The 16,587-nt window shown below is 42.2% G+C and overlaps 1 pseudogene; it reads right to left on the bottom strand.

Annotated features, from left to right (window-relative positions):
* The window catches only part of LOC103726246, a 16,857-nt pseudogene extending 11,147 nt beyond the window's left edge, over window positions 1–5,710 (bottom strand).
* Window positions 5,711–16,587: the final 10,877 nt, after the last annotated feature.

Below are 16,587 nucleotides of genomic sequence, written 5' to 3'. Positions count from 1 at the left end.
TCAGAAGTTTTCAGACTTTCTCCTTAGGTCTGGAATCTTCTAAGAATGATTTTGGCCTCAGGAACTTGGGTGTTGGACTGACCTGAGATCCTGGCCATGGCCATGCCACGCAGGGGTGTAAAGGCAAATGGGGTGGGAAGAGGCCCCAAGATTTCCCAGGGAGTGGATTGAGTAGCTGGGTTGTACCAGATGCAAAGGATCAGGGAGCGGAAAAGTAAGCATCGGAGCCCCAGAAAGAGGCTGTCAGCCCCAGAAAGAGGCTAGCGGGTGTTGCAGGATCAGGGAAGTAAAGGGACGTGAGGGTGGGGCCAGGCCCGAAGCAGTGCTCCTAGGCCCCAGGGAAGGCACTAAGGTGGTCTGGGTGAAAAAGATTAGGAAGCAGTACTGGTTCCCCAGGTGTCTGGGGACCCAAGACTAGGAATGGCACAGGGCCCAACCTAGGAGTAGAGAAAAGCAGGGGGAGATGGAAGGGTGAATGTGGCTTGGGGAGTCAAAGCGCGGAGCGCTGCACTATAGACTTACCCCAAGAGGCCTGAGGATAGTAGTCATAACTTTCTATTTTGATATGAGTCCATAGGGTAAGAGTTCTATGCTCTAGGTGTGTAAGAAGTTCACTGCATTGTTCTTTTAAAAAAAAAAAAAGGAGCTTCTCAAATACACAAATCCATAATTTAATTTGCCAGATGAGACAATCATTGTCAAGGAATGGTAATTTTTAGAGATACAAACTAAAGAATTTAGAAATAAAATATCGTAATGTTTCAAAATCAGTTTTAGGTCATGCCTGCATGACTTTAATCTCAGCACCCTGAAGGCAGAGGCAGATGAATCTCTGTGAGACTGAGGACAGCCTGGTCTATGTAGCAAATTCCTGGCTAGTTGGGGTTAGGGGGAGACCTTGTTTCAAACAAAATAAAACAAAATAAATCTTACATCTCCCCCCCATTAAATTCACTTTAAGATCTCTCAGCAAAATATACATAGAAGCACTAGGCAAAACATTAAGAATTGTTAAAAGTTTATAATCATATGGCTGCTTATCATATTATTATTTAATTTTCTGTATTTTTAGAACATTTTACAATGAAAGGTAAAACTATCACAAAAGGACATAGAACCAAATTATCCCTGAAATATCCTTAAAGAAACAGGAAGAATAGCATTGTTCTGTACAAAACAAAAACAAAAAACAACAAACAAACAAAAACCCAATCAGGTCATTTAAAAGGAATTCATAGATCATTCCAGAAACAATCATATGGGGGAAGGGATTAACAATTACTACCTAGAGGTTAACCTGGCGTGCTTCTAGGTCTGTGATGAACATACAGTTATGCCATTTGCAATCCATATCCTTCTTGTAAGTAGCACTGGAGGGTCTTGTGACATCACTCTAGCATTATCTTACCACTGCAGGAGATCCTACAAGCATTCACTGCTTTTGGGGTTTTGCCATCATTACACCAGTAGCGGCTGTTGATCTGAAATATCCCATAATCAGTACTTCGGCTTCCAGGATTGTAGTTTGTAGCTCTTGTGTTATAACCACTCTCCCATTTGGCTAAGCACATCCCTGAAAAGAAATTACTAAATGACTTATACTGTACATCCTGTAGTTAGCTAATTGTATTTTATTAGCAACTTTATGAGTACGAAGATATATTAACTTTATGATGTATCTTTATACTTTAGTATCTTTTGCTGTGTTAAAAGAAATTTTGTTGATTTTATTTATTAGTGTGTTGTGCACTACCGTACACATAGGGAGGCCAGAGGACAACTTTGTAGAGTCAGTTCTTTCCTTCCACTTTTTTTTTTTGACACTTGTTCTAGTTTATTTCTCCATTGCTGTGACAAAACACTCTGACCAATACCAACTTGGGAAGGAAAGGGTTTATTTGCCTTACATCTCCCGGGTCACAGTTCATCAGGGAGCCGAAGGTAAGAACTCAGGAACTCGGGGCAGGAACCTGGAGGCAGAAGCTGAAGCACAGGCCATGGTGGAACGCTGCTTACTGGCTTACTCCCTGGCTCCTGCTCAGCCTACTTTCTTTTTTTAAAACTTAAAAAAAAAAAAAAATTGTATTTATTTATTTTATGTGTATGTGTGTATTGCCTGCATGCAGGTAAGTGCACCTGTGTGATGCAATGCCCACCCAGATCAGAAGAGGCTGTTGGATCCCCTGGAACTGGAGGTACGGACAGTTGTTAGCTGCCATGTGGGTGCTGGGACCGAACCCAGGTCTTCTTCAAGAACAACCAGTGTTCTTACCCGCTTAGCCATCTCTCCAGCCCCTCAGCCTACTTTCTTATGCAACATAGGCCCACCTGCCCAGGGGTGGCATCACCCACAGTGGGCTGGGCCCTCCCACATCACTCAATAATCAAGAAGATGCCCTACAGACATGGCCACAGGCCAGTCCTATGGAGGCAATTCTCCAATTGAGGCTCCCTCAACCCACGTGTGTCAAGTTGACACTAAAGCTATTCAGCATAACACTTAATTTGAAACATAATTCAATTACACATATTCTTACGCTGGAATTTGATAGGCAAAAATATCACTGAAAAGTTTCTTATTCTACAATTCTGTAATCTTATTAAATCATTATATTTGCTATAACCATTCCACTTTTATATGGGTTCTGGGGATCGAACTCATGTTATCAGGCTTCTGCAGCAAGCACCCTTACCTGCTGAGCCATCTTGTTGGCCTCTCTTTCGCTCACTATGTTGCCCAGGATGATTTCCTGGGCTCAAGTGATCCTTTTACCTCAGCCTCTTGAGTAGCTGGGACTATAGTTGAGGGCTATGATTTAAGGCTTAAAACCTTATCTTGAAAGGGCCTCTGAAATAATGCTTTTGTAATACAATTTTGTAATATTAAACAAGATATTATCAAGACAAGGTGCTTCTGAAATTACTAAGTTGTTGTTTCTTCCACGGCTTTTAAAATTTACCTGATGTCATCCCTTACAATATTCATTTTAGTATAAAAACAGTCAGAAGAGTTTTGAATTTTTAAATTCCTTAGAAATATGTAGGCTAATGGGAAAAAAAGCTTTTTAGTATTAAAAAACAAGTATTTCTCTGAAAATTTCTTGAAATGCTGGAGTGGATTAGATATCAAGTTATAATCTTTCAAATATTAATTATAGAATAAGAAATCCAATTGTCTATTTTTTCACTCAATTATTTATTAAAGAATAATTATTGGTAAGGGGGTGAGGTTTTAGCTCAGAGGAAGAATGCTTGCCTAGCGTGCCTGAGGTCTTATGCTCAATCACTAGTACCATTACAAAAATATATTAGAAGGGCTGGAGAGATAGCTCAGTGGTTAAGAGCACTGGCTGCTCTTGTGGAGGACCTGGGTTTTGTTCTCAGCACCCACATGGCAGCTAACAACCATCTGTAACTCCAGTTTGAGGGACTCTAACTACCCTCTTCTGGCCTCTACAGACACTACATGCATGGGTGCACTTATATACATTCAGGCAAAACACTCATACACATAAAATAAAAATAAAATTAAAAAAATTTAAAGTTATTGGGAAAAATGTTTGATTCCATTCTAAAAAGCACAGTGATTACATTGACACAGATGAAACAATCTATAATGTAACTTCTTCATGACACATCTTCTGTGTGTGGAAGAAAATGCAAAGAATATCTTAGATGAGGAAGAGTACTCATCTAAAGTAATTTATGCTCAATTTCAGAGGTTCTCATAAAAACAGTGGCTGGGAACTAGTATCCTACTATTCTATTGGAGAGTTCAATAAAAATCAGGATAAATTTCTCTTAAAAATAAATCTCATGGGGCTGGTGAGATGGTTCAGCAATTAAGAGCACTGGTTGCTCTTGCAGAGGACCTGGTTTTGATTCCCAGCACCCATCTATAAATCCAGTTCCAAGAGATCTGACACCCTCTTCTGACCTCCTCAGGCACTGCACAACATGAATACACCTACCTATGTGCAGGTATACCACTCACACACATACAATAAAAATAAGGATAATAAAATATTTTTTAAAACTCCTAGAGCCAGGTGTGGTGGTGCATGCCTTTAATCCCAGTGCTGGGGAAGCAGAGGTAGGTGGATCTCTGTGAGTTCAAGGCCAGCCTGGTCTACACAGAGAGTTCCAAGCCAGCTGGAGCTACAGGGAAACTTTGTCTCAAAAAGACCAAAAAAAAAAAAAAAAAAAAAAAAAATCCCAGCTGGGCATGGTGGTGCTTGCCTTGGGAGGCAGAGGCAGGAGGATCTTTGTGAATTTAAGGCCAGCCTGGTCTACATAGTGAGTTCCAGGCCAGCTGGGGCTACAGGGAAAACCTATCTCAAAAAGACCAAACAAACAAATAATTGAAACAGGGAGAAAGAGGAGAAAGAGCGTTCCCTAGAGGGTTCTTAGTATCATTCATAAAAGAATTTAAGAATGGACCCAAATGGAAGCTTTAGGACAATTTTATTAGAATTTTAAGAAAAATTCTTAGGACAGGTGAACTGGTAAGCTCCATAGTTGCTTTGAGGAGGAGGATGGTGGGGAGAAGGAAAGAAATCCATGAAGCCATGCAGGTTTAGAGCCTTCATGGAGGTCAGACACTTGGCTACTGACAGCCACATGGCTGGGAAAAGGAAGCTTTAGAAAAAAAGTAAAGAAATACAAGATGCTAGGGCAGCCCAAGGCATTAAAGAAAGTATGTTTAGAAAAGGGATATGAAGAAGAAAAGAAGATATTATGCTTTTCTGAAGAGTTCAGAAAAGCAAGCAGACTTACAGAGACCTCCACATCTGTGGCTGCATCCAGGAGCGCTGCATTAGGAGGCGGGATTCCAGCAGGAAAAGTTTGCTACCTCATTAACACACTAGGTATTCTGCCCATCTATTTAGCATGACTTAAGGTGAACCTGCTATCCTAGGGGTGGTCCTATGATCAGGTGATTGACCAGTGAAACTGGAAATGTGAGTCTTCCAAGAGATAGACTAGAGACTTTATAGTCTTGACCAGTTAATCTATGGAACTATTTGTTACTCTAACATAATCAATCCTAGCCAGGCATGGTGGGGCATGTCTTTAATTCTAGCTCTGGAGAGGCAGAGGTAGGCAGATCTCTGAATTTGAGGCTAGCCTGGTCTATATAAGCAAGTTCCAGGTCAGCTAGGGCTACATAATAAGACCCTGTCTCACAAAAATAAACAACAAAAAAACATGAACAAAAAACAACTCATGTCATGGCAGGTGAAACGAAGACAAATACTGTGTCATTCTGGGCTCTCAGAATAAAATTCCAAATGGGTCTTCCCATCTTTTACTCTGGTCATTGAATCTGAGATAACTGGACAAATTAGTGATATTCAGAGTACCTCAGGTCCTGTTTGCCTTAGAATGACCTAGAATTTCCCTTCCAATGCTCTCATTTTACTATCTCTGATTCTAAAGGACCAAATTATTGTTTTAAACCACTGTAAGTTCAAGCACATGGAAAACATAAAAGTCTATTCACTCCAACTTCCTTTCCGATCACTCATTCCCTCCTTGTACCTGTTCTGGAGGTCTGACACAGAGGAAACTTACAGTTTTCCAGGCTGATTCCCCTGTAGCCAGCCAGCCCAAGTTGCTTGAGAGTTCTGGCCAATTTACATTGTTCGTAGACCTTCCCCTGGATAGTGTCAGAAAGTAGGAGAAGCCCCAGAATAAGGAGAGCCTTCATGTTGCCTGGGAAGTCAGATCAGCAGCTGAGTAGTATAATCAGGTCCCAGTATTTAAGCATCTTTCAACTCCCTTCTTCCTCCTGTCGTTTGGGGGCTCCACCTTTTGAGCTGTGTGCAAAGCAGGAATTATTTATTGACCCACAAACTTCAAAAGGTTTTTCTTTTCTCTCAGTGTTTGAAGAGAGATATTCTGCTCTATGGAAAATGATAAAACAATATTTAAAGACTTGGCTCAGAAAGAATTGGAAGAAAGCACTGCTTCCGAAACAGGAAGATCTTTTTATTTCATCATCATTTGAGCAATATGAAAGAAAAAAAGTTATTTTTTTATGGCTTAAAATGAGCTGTGACTATTCACCAGCAGTCATTTTCATTTTTTTATTGGTTTGTTGTGAATTTACGAGTTTGTATTAATCTTTTTCACTCAAAATTATCTTATATATGCCTTCTTACAAAATGGACCTCTTGGGACTGGAGAGGAAGCTCAGCAGTTAAGAGCACTGGCTGCTCTTGCATAGGACTCAGGTTCAATTCCCAGCACCCACATGGTACCTAACAATCATCCATAACTTCAGTTCCAGAGGATCTGATGCCCTCTGCTGACCTCCGTGGACATTGCATAACAAGGGTGCATCTACCTATATGCAGGCAATACACTTGTACACATAAAATAAAAATAATAAATAATGTCTGGGCATGGTGGCACACTAGTGTGACTTGCTACTATTATAAATTTTATATTGTGGGACTGGAGAGATGGCTCAGTAGTTAGGAGCACTGGCTGCTCTTGCAGAGGATCTGAGGTTGATTCCCAGTATCCACATGGTGCCTAACAACTGTCCGTAACTCCAGTTCCAGGGGATCTGACTCTCCTTCTGACCTCTGTGGGCACCATACAACATAGGTACACTTACATACCTGTAGGCAATATGCTCATAGACATAAAATAACATCATAAAGTATTTAAAAAATAAAATTTATGTTGTTATAAATCTGTCTTTTAAAAAGTTACTTATTTAAGCCATCTCTTATCAGTATACTGGTCATCATGATGCAAGAAAAGGTGAGCTTAAAGCCCTGTATGCTTTCTGGACCATATGCAGAGTAATGGTTCCAACCAGTGTTGTAGGCCCCATGCCTGGGTGATGGTGCTGCTTCTCTTTACTCACTGTGATAGCCATTTGAAGTCAGTTCATGTGAGAGTTACAGGCAAGAGTCTAGTTATCACCTCCCTAGGGAAAGGACTTGTGCCTGATGTGGAGATGGAAGTAGATGGGTTTCTTGTGCCCCCTCAGTGGTGTGATTTAAGGAAAACCCTCAGCATACTCACTCTTACCCAGGGCAATGTGACAAAATAAAGGAGGGCCTTTCACATGAGAACAGAGCCCCCTTGTTGCCCAGCATGATTGCCATACCTGTGTGCAGGACCCACATAATAGTCAAGAAACCTGGGAGCAGATACAACAAATCCCGTTTTGGACTTGGACCCATGAATAAGTCTTTTTTTTTCTGGTCTTTTTGGAGACAGGGTCTCCCTGTAGCCCCAGCTGTCCTGGAACTCACTGTGTAGACCAGGTTGGCCTTGAACTCACAGAGATCCGCCTGTCTCTGCCTCCCAAGTGCTGGGATTAAAGGTGTGCACCACCACGCCTAGCTGAATAAGTCTTTTTTTAAGTATAAATAAGACTCATGTGAACAACTTTCCTTACACATTTTACTTGGTGTCTTGGCATTCTTTCTCTAACCTGTTTCCATATTAGAGTGTAAAGGGTTATTATAAAGCAATAAGACTTTAAAAATTAAACTGACCCAAACAAATTTATCCAACTAATTGCTACCTAAGCTGTCAACTTTATTTTTCATCAATGGGAATTTCTCTCTGTTTGGTCTCAGACTCTACCAGCTTTGGCTCCAAATTACCGTTGAGGCACCCTGTTCAAAATGTTAAAAAAGACATGATTTTTTTCAGACTACTTTTGATTCTTTTATAGTAAGTAATGAAATGGATTGGAGGGGAGAATTAAAAAATACAGAAACCAGATGAAAGTCCCCGGTCTCCTTTGTACTCTTCCTAACTCGGTGTTCAAGAACTTACAATTATTATCTACACAGCTTTGTATCTTCTGTTGATAAAGCTAAGTTTTCTTTTCAAACATTTGAACAGTTATGGACTTGTGCTTTCTTGGGGATAGAATAAACAAATATTTGCTTGGCATCCTGAGCTAAACTGATATCAATGATAGTGTGACTACTTCAAAGGCAAGAAGTGATTTTGATCCCCATAGTTATTCTTCCTGCTGCAGAGGAGTTATAGGCAGTGTCAATGCTCAATTACAAATTTTTGTTTCAGTTGCGAAAGTAAGAAAGCTACTTAAAAATTAAATAGCAAGTATACATGATTTGGGGCAGAGACCCTCCAAATCTTGTACATACTGCACATTTTATTTGATAGAATGTATGCATTTTGTCTTTTTAAGAAAGGCTGCTTATAGAGTCTAGATAATTTTATTTATTACAATGGAAAATAAGCTTTGACTTATTAATAATTAATAATTAATTCACCTTAGTTGTTTCTTTTTTTTTTTTGAAACAGGGTCTCCCTGTAGCCCCAGCTGACCTGTAACTTGCTATGTAGACCAGGTTGGCCTCAAACTCACAGTGATCCACCTGCCTCTGCCTCCCAAGCACTGGGATTAAAGGTGTGTGCCACCACACCCAGCACCTTAGCTGTTTCTAAAGATAAAGTAAATAATTATGGTGAGCATTGGGGGCTTTATGGATAGGAAGGGGAGTTGCACTGTGGGTCTGTTGGACTATTGACTATGTTCCCTAAACTGAAGTCAACTTTAAAAGACAGTTTTGCCACTTCTTCAAATCCCATAAAAATACTTTTAAAAAAGCCATAACAATGGCAAAGCATGAGAGATGAGAATAATCATTAAAATTTGTAATCCATAGAGGAAGGATGGGAATTTAAAATGTAGGAAAACTAATACCCAAGTACTTACAGAAAGAGAAGCCAAGGAAAAGCAACCTGGGTCTTGCCCTACAACCTGGCAAACACCAAGAGAATCTGGAGGCAGCACTGTATGGCATTCCATGAACAGGATAGATTGGAAGTCTGTATGTGAAGACATTTAAATTCCCAGATCTAGGAGATCCTCCCAAGCCCATGTGACCCCTGAGGAACAGATCCTCAAATGACCTTAATGGTAAAAATAAATTGATTTATTTGGGCCAACTGTATGGTCTTAAATACCCCAAAGGAAAGTATATCCAAAGAGTAAAGTCGTCGGTATACTTCTTTAAGAGTTCAAGGGATTATACTTCCCAGACATTAGGTTTAAGTCTATACAAAAAGTTATTTAGACAATTATTGCTCATCGATGCTTTTGTTCCTAACCAGAAAGTGCTGCTGAGATGTAGGACTTCAAATCTTGCTCTGCAGTACTGTAGTGCCCACCTGTAGCTAAGGGAGACAACCAGCTATGGTTCTAAAAAGATGGATAAATTTGTTTTCTCTAAGGAATGCTAAGCAGGGTCACTGGACCCTCACCTAAGCATCCATCCTGAATCCATCACTCTGGAGTCCAGCCTTGGAAGACAAAATAAAAATAAGGAAGAACCCAATAGAGGGATGCTTTTGGAAGCCCTTGTCAAGAAACTCCAATGGACTCTCACATGAACATTTGAAAATTGCCCTGCTCTGATTTTTTTCTAGTTCCTTATCTAGAATTTGTAATGCTAATTACTTTTGCCTTTACTTCTCCTTCACATCTCCTATCCATGATTCAAGAACTTTCTTTTCCCCTTAGAGGTAAGAGTTATGCAATTTGGTAGTCTTTTAGATAGATCCACTGAAGGGGCACTCCAATAGCCTCACCCTGCATCCCTATTCATCATGGAAGAAGCCAGAGTGGTCTTCGTCCCTATTCCCTATTGGCAATTTGGGTAAACCTTCAGAGGATGGCGTGATACGTGACTAGAAGGTAGGAATTGGCTAGGCAGTTAGGGTGAAAAGACCCCAAAGAAAAGTAGCCAGTTTCTTGGCTAAAAGTCAAAATGTCCTTGGGACTGTTAGCAACATAGTCTGTTCCAAAGGCCAAAATGTCAAAAGTATTTGGGAGCTTGTATCTAATCCTTAAAAGATTTTAAGATTACCTCTTCAGAGGGGGGAATGTTAGAGTGCCCAAAGCCCCATAAAAATAAGTGAAAGAAGAAAAAAGAAAAGAAAAAAGTGATGGGGAGATGTGGGAGGTGTTGGAGGGGAGGGAGTGTGTCACGGTGCAGTGACCACAAACCAAGCCTGGTGGGCTTGGGGACCCCGACAGATAGAAATCAAGACACAGGAGATGCAGAGGTCTATGTGACAGTGCATCTTTATTGTGAACCAAACCAAGCTTATATAGGAATCAGATCTGGAGTAACCAAGGAATAACTAAGGTTACATCACTAAACAGAAAGTTACCAAGGAATAACCATTATGTTACTATCAAGAATACATTATTTCACCAACTGAAACTCACTCAACCTTTACAGTATCCAAGATTCAGCTGCATAATATTTATAATATCTTAGATATAAGGTGTAGTGTTTATGATTACTCATAGCAACTACCATAATTCATTATTTCTACCTAGAAAACAAGCTATCAGTGCTGAGAAACTCCGGTGCCCATAAACTGAAACAGAACTCTTTGGTTATAGTTCCAAGACTGCCAGTTAATCAGGGAAGCACAGCCTGTCAACTCTGACCACAGAAGCAGAGAGCAGGGAAACTCTTAAAGTGGAAGCATTCTTTCTCCAATGCAAGGCACAAGGCAAGCTGCCACAGCCTAATGCAGCAATGGCTGTGCTCATAATAGTAACAGCTCCCAACAGGAGTGGGCATGGATTTGATCAAATTCTCAATAAAGTTTTTGTAAAAGAAAAAAAAAAAAGAAAGAAAACAGGCTGAGTAGGGGCCAGGGAGCAAGCCAGTAAGTAACATTCTTCCATGGCCTGGGCTCCAGCTCCTGCCTCCAGGTTCCTGCCTTGAGTTTCTACCTTGGGCTCCCTGGTGAACTGTGACCCGGGAGATGAAGGCTGAATAAATTGTACCCCCTGTGGAAAAAAAAAAAAATTCCAAGACCTTCTTCCCAGGGTGGGAGAACAGGTTGCTGCCCCTTCTAACCCCCAGAGGAAGAAGGATGAGAAGACCACTTAGGAGAGGATGAACTGAAGACTCTGGACTTGATAATCAAGGCAAAGCTGAAGGATTGGGATGTAGCTCAGTGGTGGAATGCTGTCTAGTATGATGTGTAGCTCCCCAGCTGTTGGAGTATGATTTATTCTTCCAGGCATAAGATGAATACTATCTTCATATGGAGATTACTTTGGCTTTTTAGCTGTGGCAATTCATTGAGCAGAACAATATCATAGAATGGCCAGGTAATGATAATAGGATTGTTAACACTCCCTAGTAGGTTGAGGAAGGGAGGGTCACAGAACCTCACCAGGGATTCCATCCATTATTCCCCCCCTGCCCTCCCTCAACTGCAAGTGGTCTTGGGAGATGTTAGAGTACATATATGGAAGACTAACTGAAAGGCGAACCTCCATAATGCGGCTTCCGTATTATGGGCTGGGACTTTGCAGTGATGTGACTGTTTTAAGGTCACCTATGCTTCTATAAGTAAACTCAATAAATGTGGTGGCTCTTTGAGTTAGACTTTGGTGAAATTGTTGCTTTGATCTCTCATCAGTGCTCCGTCTGGGATGAGAAAACATTTGCTTGCATCTCTCCATAAAAAGTTAAAGCAGAGAGAGAGAGAGAGAGAGAGAGAGAGAGAGAGAGAGAGAGAGAGACTAAAGTCAAATCTCTAATACCATAATGCAAATGGGGAGATAAATGGGCATTCTGGGCCCTCAGCCAGGACTCCCTCTTTCAACTTGCCCTTCAGAGCAAATTCATTTCTGCCTACCATAATTACTTCCTAGCAGGACTCAATAGAATTTCTCTCTGTGATAGAGCTCTCAAGCAGGAGAAAAGAATTCTTGATGTTAATACTGGGGACCACCAAGAAATGGCCAGTTCCACTCATCTGCCTCTGGTGCGACCCACCCAGGTCACAGATTTTCCATGTAGCTTCTTAGTGCTTAAGACTACACACCACCAACCAAAGGTTACCAGATAGCTTACAAAAACAACAAGCAGCTCAGGAAGCACAAAATAAAACATGATCTATAATGAGTTATCTCAGAGATAGTATAGGTGTGGACGCGCTGGGCTCTCAGGGTCCCAGCGCGCACTCCTGGGCAGTGAAAGCTCCTCTTCTACTGAGGTCTACTCAGTCGATCCCGTCCCTATTTCACCCATATACCTTCCTCAGGATATGAGGTCCACTGGCCACTTGGACCACACGGGAAGCGTACGAGGAACGGCGAAAGCCAGGGTGTCCGTGAGTTGTGACGGAGGAATAGCGCCCCCCGGGGAGACTGGATCACAGGATTTAGTGTTACAGCTCAAGATAAGTGACTCAGCTCAGATCTCAGTGATTCAGCTCCAGCTCCTTTATTCAGTGACTTAGCTCGGCTCCAAGTCTCGGTGATCCAGCTCCGAGTCTGAGTGAGGTGATCCAGGCTCCGAGTCTGAGTGAGGTGATCCAGGCTCCGAGTCTGAGTGAGGTGATCCAGGCTCCGAGTCTGAGTGAGGTGATCCAGGCTCCGAGTCTGAGTGAGGTGATCCAGGCTCCGAGTCTGAGTGAGGTGATCCAGGCTCCGAGTCTGAGTGAGGTGATCCAGGCTCCGAGTCTGAGTGAGGTGATCCAGGCTCCGAGTCTGAGTCTCGGTGATCCAGCTCCGAGTCTGAGTGAGGTGATCCAGGCTCCGAGTCCGAGTGAGGTGATCCAGGCTCCAACTTTATTGGGGTAAAACTAGGACTATTTATAGTGTAGAGACAGTAGAAGAAATCTTAGCTGATTGGTACTTTTAGGATGCCTCATTTACATAGGGCAGTGGGCTTCTATCAGGCTATCAGACAACGCCTGATTAAAACCTGGTAGCTCCTGTGCCAGAGGGCATATATTTGTGGTGAGCACTTTAAAAGAAGAGTCAGGGAGGATGCCAGGAAGGCACTCTGCTATGAAGGAGTCTGCAGCACATGGTTTTCCGAGCTCGTAAGCTATCCGGACGTGAAGAGACTTCTACTTGCATAACAGAGGACCCCAACAGATAGGAGAAAATATTACATGCATTGAACAAATTTTATGCTGTAATATGATGCTACAATAAACAGAAAAAATATGAATATATTATAAATTATGTGTGAGTATATTAAGAACACATTTACTGGTTGAACTAAGAGATGCTCTGCATCCCACTTCTATGTGAGGCCCAGGGCATTGGCAGGAGGCCTCTTGGGGGACATGTAGCTGTTGGGGACATGGAGCACACATTGCCCTATCTTAGGAGTCAACAAGTCCAGGAAAGGAGACTTCTGCTTCTGAACGATGACTTCAGTTTCAGCAATAACCATTGAATGCCCATCTCTAGTGTGACTGCGACAGTCTGGAGCTAGTCTGTGGTCTGAGCTGTTTCTGACCGTGTAGTTCTTGAGATGCTTGGAAATTCCTGGACAGGTGTGTTTTTATTTAAAAAAAAAATGAAAAGTTCAGGCCGGGCGTGGTGGCGCATGCCTTTAATCCCAGCACTCGGGAGGCAGAGACAGGCGGATCGTCTGTGAGTTTGAGGCCAGCCTGCTCTACAGAGCGAGTTCCAGGCAGCTGGAGCCACAGGGAGACCCTGTCTCAAAAAGACCAAAAAATAAAAAAAATAAAAATAAAAATTCAGAAAGACCATTATTGGCTTTAGCACTCAAGAAAAATTGAAACTTAGAGACAATTTTGATGAATTAGAAAAATTTGGTGAAATTTTTGTATTCATTCATGGTTAACAAATTTAGTATACACATTATTTGAGCTAGACTTGCTTATTCTGATTAGAGTGAGAGAGGAAACAGGAAATTGAGATGGTCCTTTTGAGTCCCAGGCATTATACTATTTTTCTGAAAATGCTCTTTGGCTTTCATACTTCAGATCCACATTAATCCCTGAGGCCATCTTTAGGCATTTTGGTCTTCAGTGATTCTCTATATTCATAATCTTCTTTCATTATAATTTATGACTACTTTTTTGTTTTCAAAATATTGTTTTCTCTATTAGTACTAAATATTAAAATTAATTTGAGCCAGTAAATGTGGGACATGAGAAACTGCATAAAAATGTCTTCTACTTTCTAACTGTGCAGCATCCTAGGAACGTGGACCACTTCTTGCCTGGGTGACTTCCTGTGGGAACATCCCTTACTTCAGCATCAGAGTTGATCCTAACTCACAAGTGACATTTTGGTGGTCCCTGTGGTGCTTGGATTACTAGGAATGGCATATAATTTGGGTGTGCCAAATCTAAGACCAATGTATCTATTTTATTTTATTTATTATTTTTATTTTGTGTGTATGAGTGTAACACCTGCATGTAGGTGGGTGCACTGTGTTGTGCAATGCCCGTGAAGGTAAGAAGAGGGCGTCAGATACCCTGGAACTGGAGTTTCAGATGGTTGTTAGCCACCATGTGGGTGCTGGGAATTGATGCAAGAGTAGCCAGCGCTCTTAACCACTGAGCCATCTCTTCAGCCCCCAATGTATTTCTTACATAAGGATCAATTTCTGCTCTTTTATTTTGTAATCAACATCTCTGCTATCGAAATGCTTACTCACTGAAAATTAGACGAAAGAAGGCAGAGAATTTTCTTTCTGAGTCTTCTTATCCCATCCAATTTCTGGATAGCTTCTAAGTTTAATTCAAGCTATGGTCTGATGACTGTTGCCTTTAGAGTCAGGTTGCTGCTTAATACTGACAGAAATAGTTATTCAACATACATCAGAGACCTGAGTAAGCAGAATTATTTCTTCCACATTGCCATGCTAGTTTCTAGCAAGAAACCAGAAGTTAGTGTGTTGGAAATATGTTGCTTGATGATGTAGCCTAAGAAACAGCAGTAGCTTAGATAGATTCTGTTGTGTATTTTGTTCACAGGAGAATTCTCTATTCCTGGTGCTGCTGTGCACACTTGCTTTCTGACTGAACTTCTGCTGTTTCCTCATTCTGTGTGTTCTGCCTCACCTCCTCTGCCTATGGAAATCAACTAATACCCTAAAGTTCACACAGGGCCATCAGAATGAACTCTTCTTTTTTATATATTCTCATAACAGTTTTGGAACCTTTCTATTACATTTGCTTAGTTTCTTCTTTATCATACTAGATTAGAAGGTCTTATTTTTCTTCATCTCCCATGGCACCTAGCCATGACCTTTCAATGATAGGCTTGTAATGAATGAAAACTGTTAGATAAGGAAGCGGGTGTGAGAGCTGATTTGATATAGACAGGTGCTGAGATGCATTTCAGGTAAGAGGGTCCTTTAATTATGCCGGCCACCACAACAGGGACTTCATCTCAGGTGCCAATCAAAGGAACAGTCTGAAGAACAAAGGGAATTCCTTACTTTTATAAGTTTCCCCAGGAGGTAGGTGCTCTAAAATAAATATATGGCTCTACTGTGAAGAACATGGAATATATAACTTAAAGGCACCATGGTTTGGAGGTACTAGATAAGAAATGAGGCCATAACTCAAGGGTGTGGATGGGCAGTGGGGCTGAGTTCGCTTGCAGAGACAGAGGTAAAGGGAGAATATTTGTTCACATCTGTTGCTGTACCTGAAGTGGGATAAAGACTAGAGCTGCAGGGATGGTGTGGCTAAATCTCTCATGGGCTGCTTTGCCTCTTTAAGTGATCACATCTTAAAGAGGCCGGTTCATGATATAAAGTTCCTAGCCTTTTTGTTTATATAAGAAATGAGGCAGGAAGTAGAGGGAGATGGAGGCCTAAGGAATTGGGACATTGGCCTCGTATCTGGATGCTTCTTGCTGGGCTAGGATGTGTATATGGGGAACTAGGTCTGTCGTGTCCCCCTTCCCCTTCACTTTGTGCTCATCAGTTAGCTGTTGGTGCCTGGATAAGAGGTTGGTATCTGAATTGCCACATCAGAAGATGTTATACACATGAGTCCAAGCAGTGTGTTGAACAGTATTCTGGACTAATTGGATCGGCATGTAGATCAGAGACGGGCCTGAAGATATAAGAATGAAAATAGAGTGACCCGCCAGCCTCTCTCCAGGGTAAGTTGATTGCGCCCACCGCCATTGACTCCCCCAGCCTCATTCACCCTCCCATCTCTCCCCGCTGGTCTCTCCTCCTAGCCTGGGCACTGTCCCATTCCTTGTCTTGGTGCCCCAGACACAGGGGGTGGGGGGGTGGGGACACACACACACACACACACACACACACACAGATGGACAACCACCACTGCTTCCTGATCCTTTGCATCCAGACCAACCCAGTTCCTTCTCAAGGTCCCCAGGAGCCCTCTGGGCCTGGTCCCACCCTCACCTCCCTCTGCTTCCCTGGGCTGCACAACCCACCAGCCTCTTTCCTGGACACCGGGGCTGACCTTTTGGCTTCCTGATCCTTTGCATCCAGACCAACCCAGTTCCTCAGTGCAGTCCCCAGGAGCCCTTGGGGCCTCTTCCCACCCCCATCTCCCTTTGCATCTCTAGGTGGCACGGCCACCAGCTGCCTAAGACCAGCATCTTTCCTGGGCCCTGCTCCCAGGTTGGTCCAACCCCCAAATTCCTGAGGCCAAACTCTTTACTGGAGGGATCCAGATCTTACAGTGCAGTCTGAGAGCATCTAATCCTCATCTGACTTGGGCCTCTGTGGGAACTCCTGAAGACAAAAGCAATCTGGCCACTCCAATATAAAATCAAAAGAGAGAAACGAT

This window comes from Nannospalax galili, unplaced genomic scaffold (assembly GCF_000622305.1).
Source record: "Nannospalax galili isolate Female #2095 unplaced genomic scaffold, S.galili_v1.0 scaffold749, whole genome shotgun sequence".
NCBI lineage: Eukaryota > Metazoa > Chordata > Mammalia > Rodentia > Spalacidae > Nannospalax > Nannospalax galili.
Note: the sequence above shows the minus strand (reverse complement) of the source record. Positions and strands in the feature narration are given on the sequence as shown.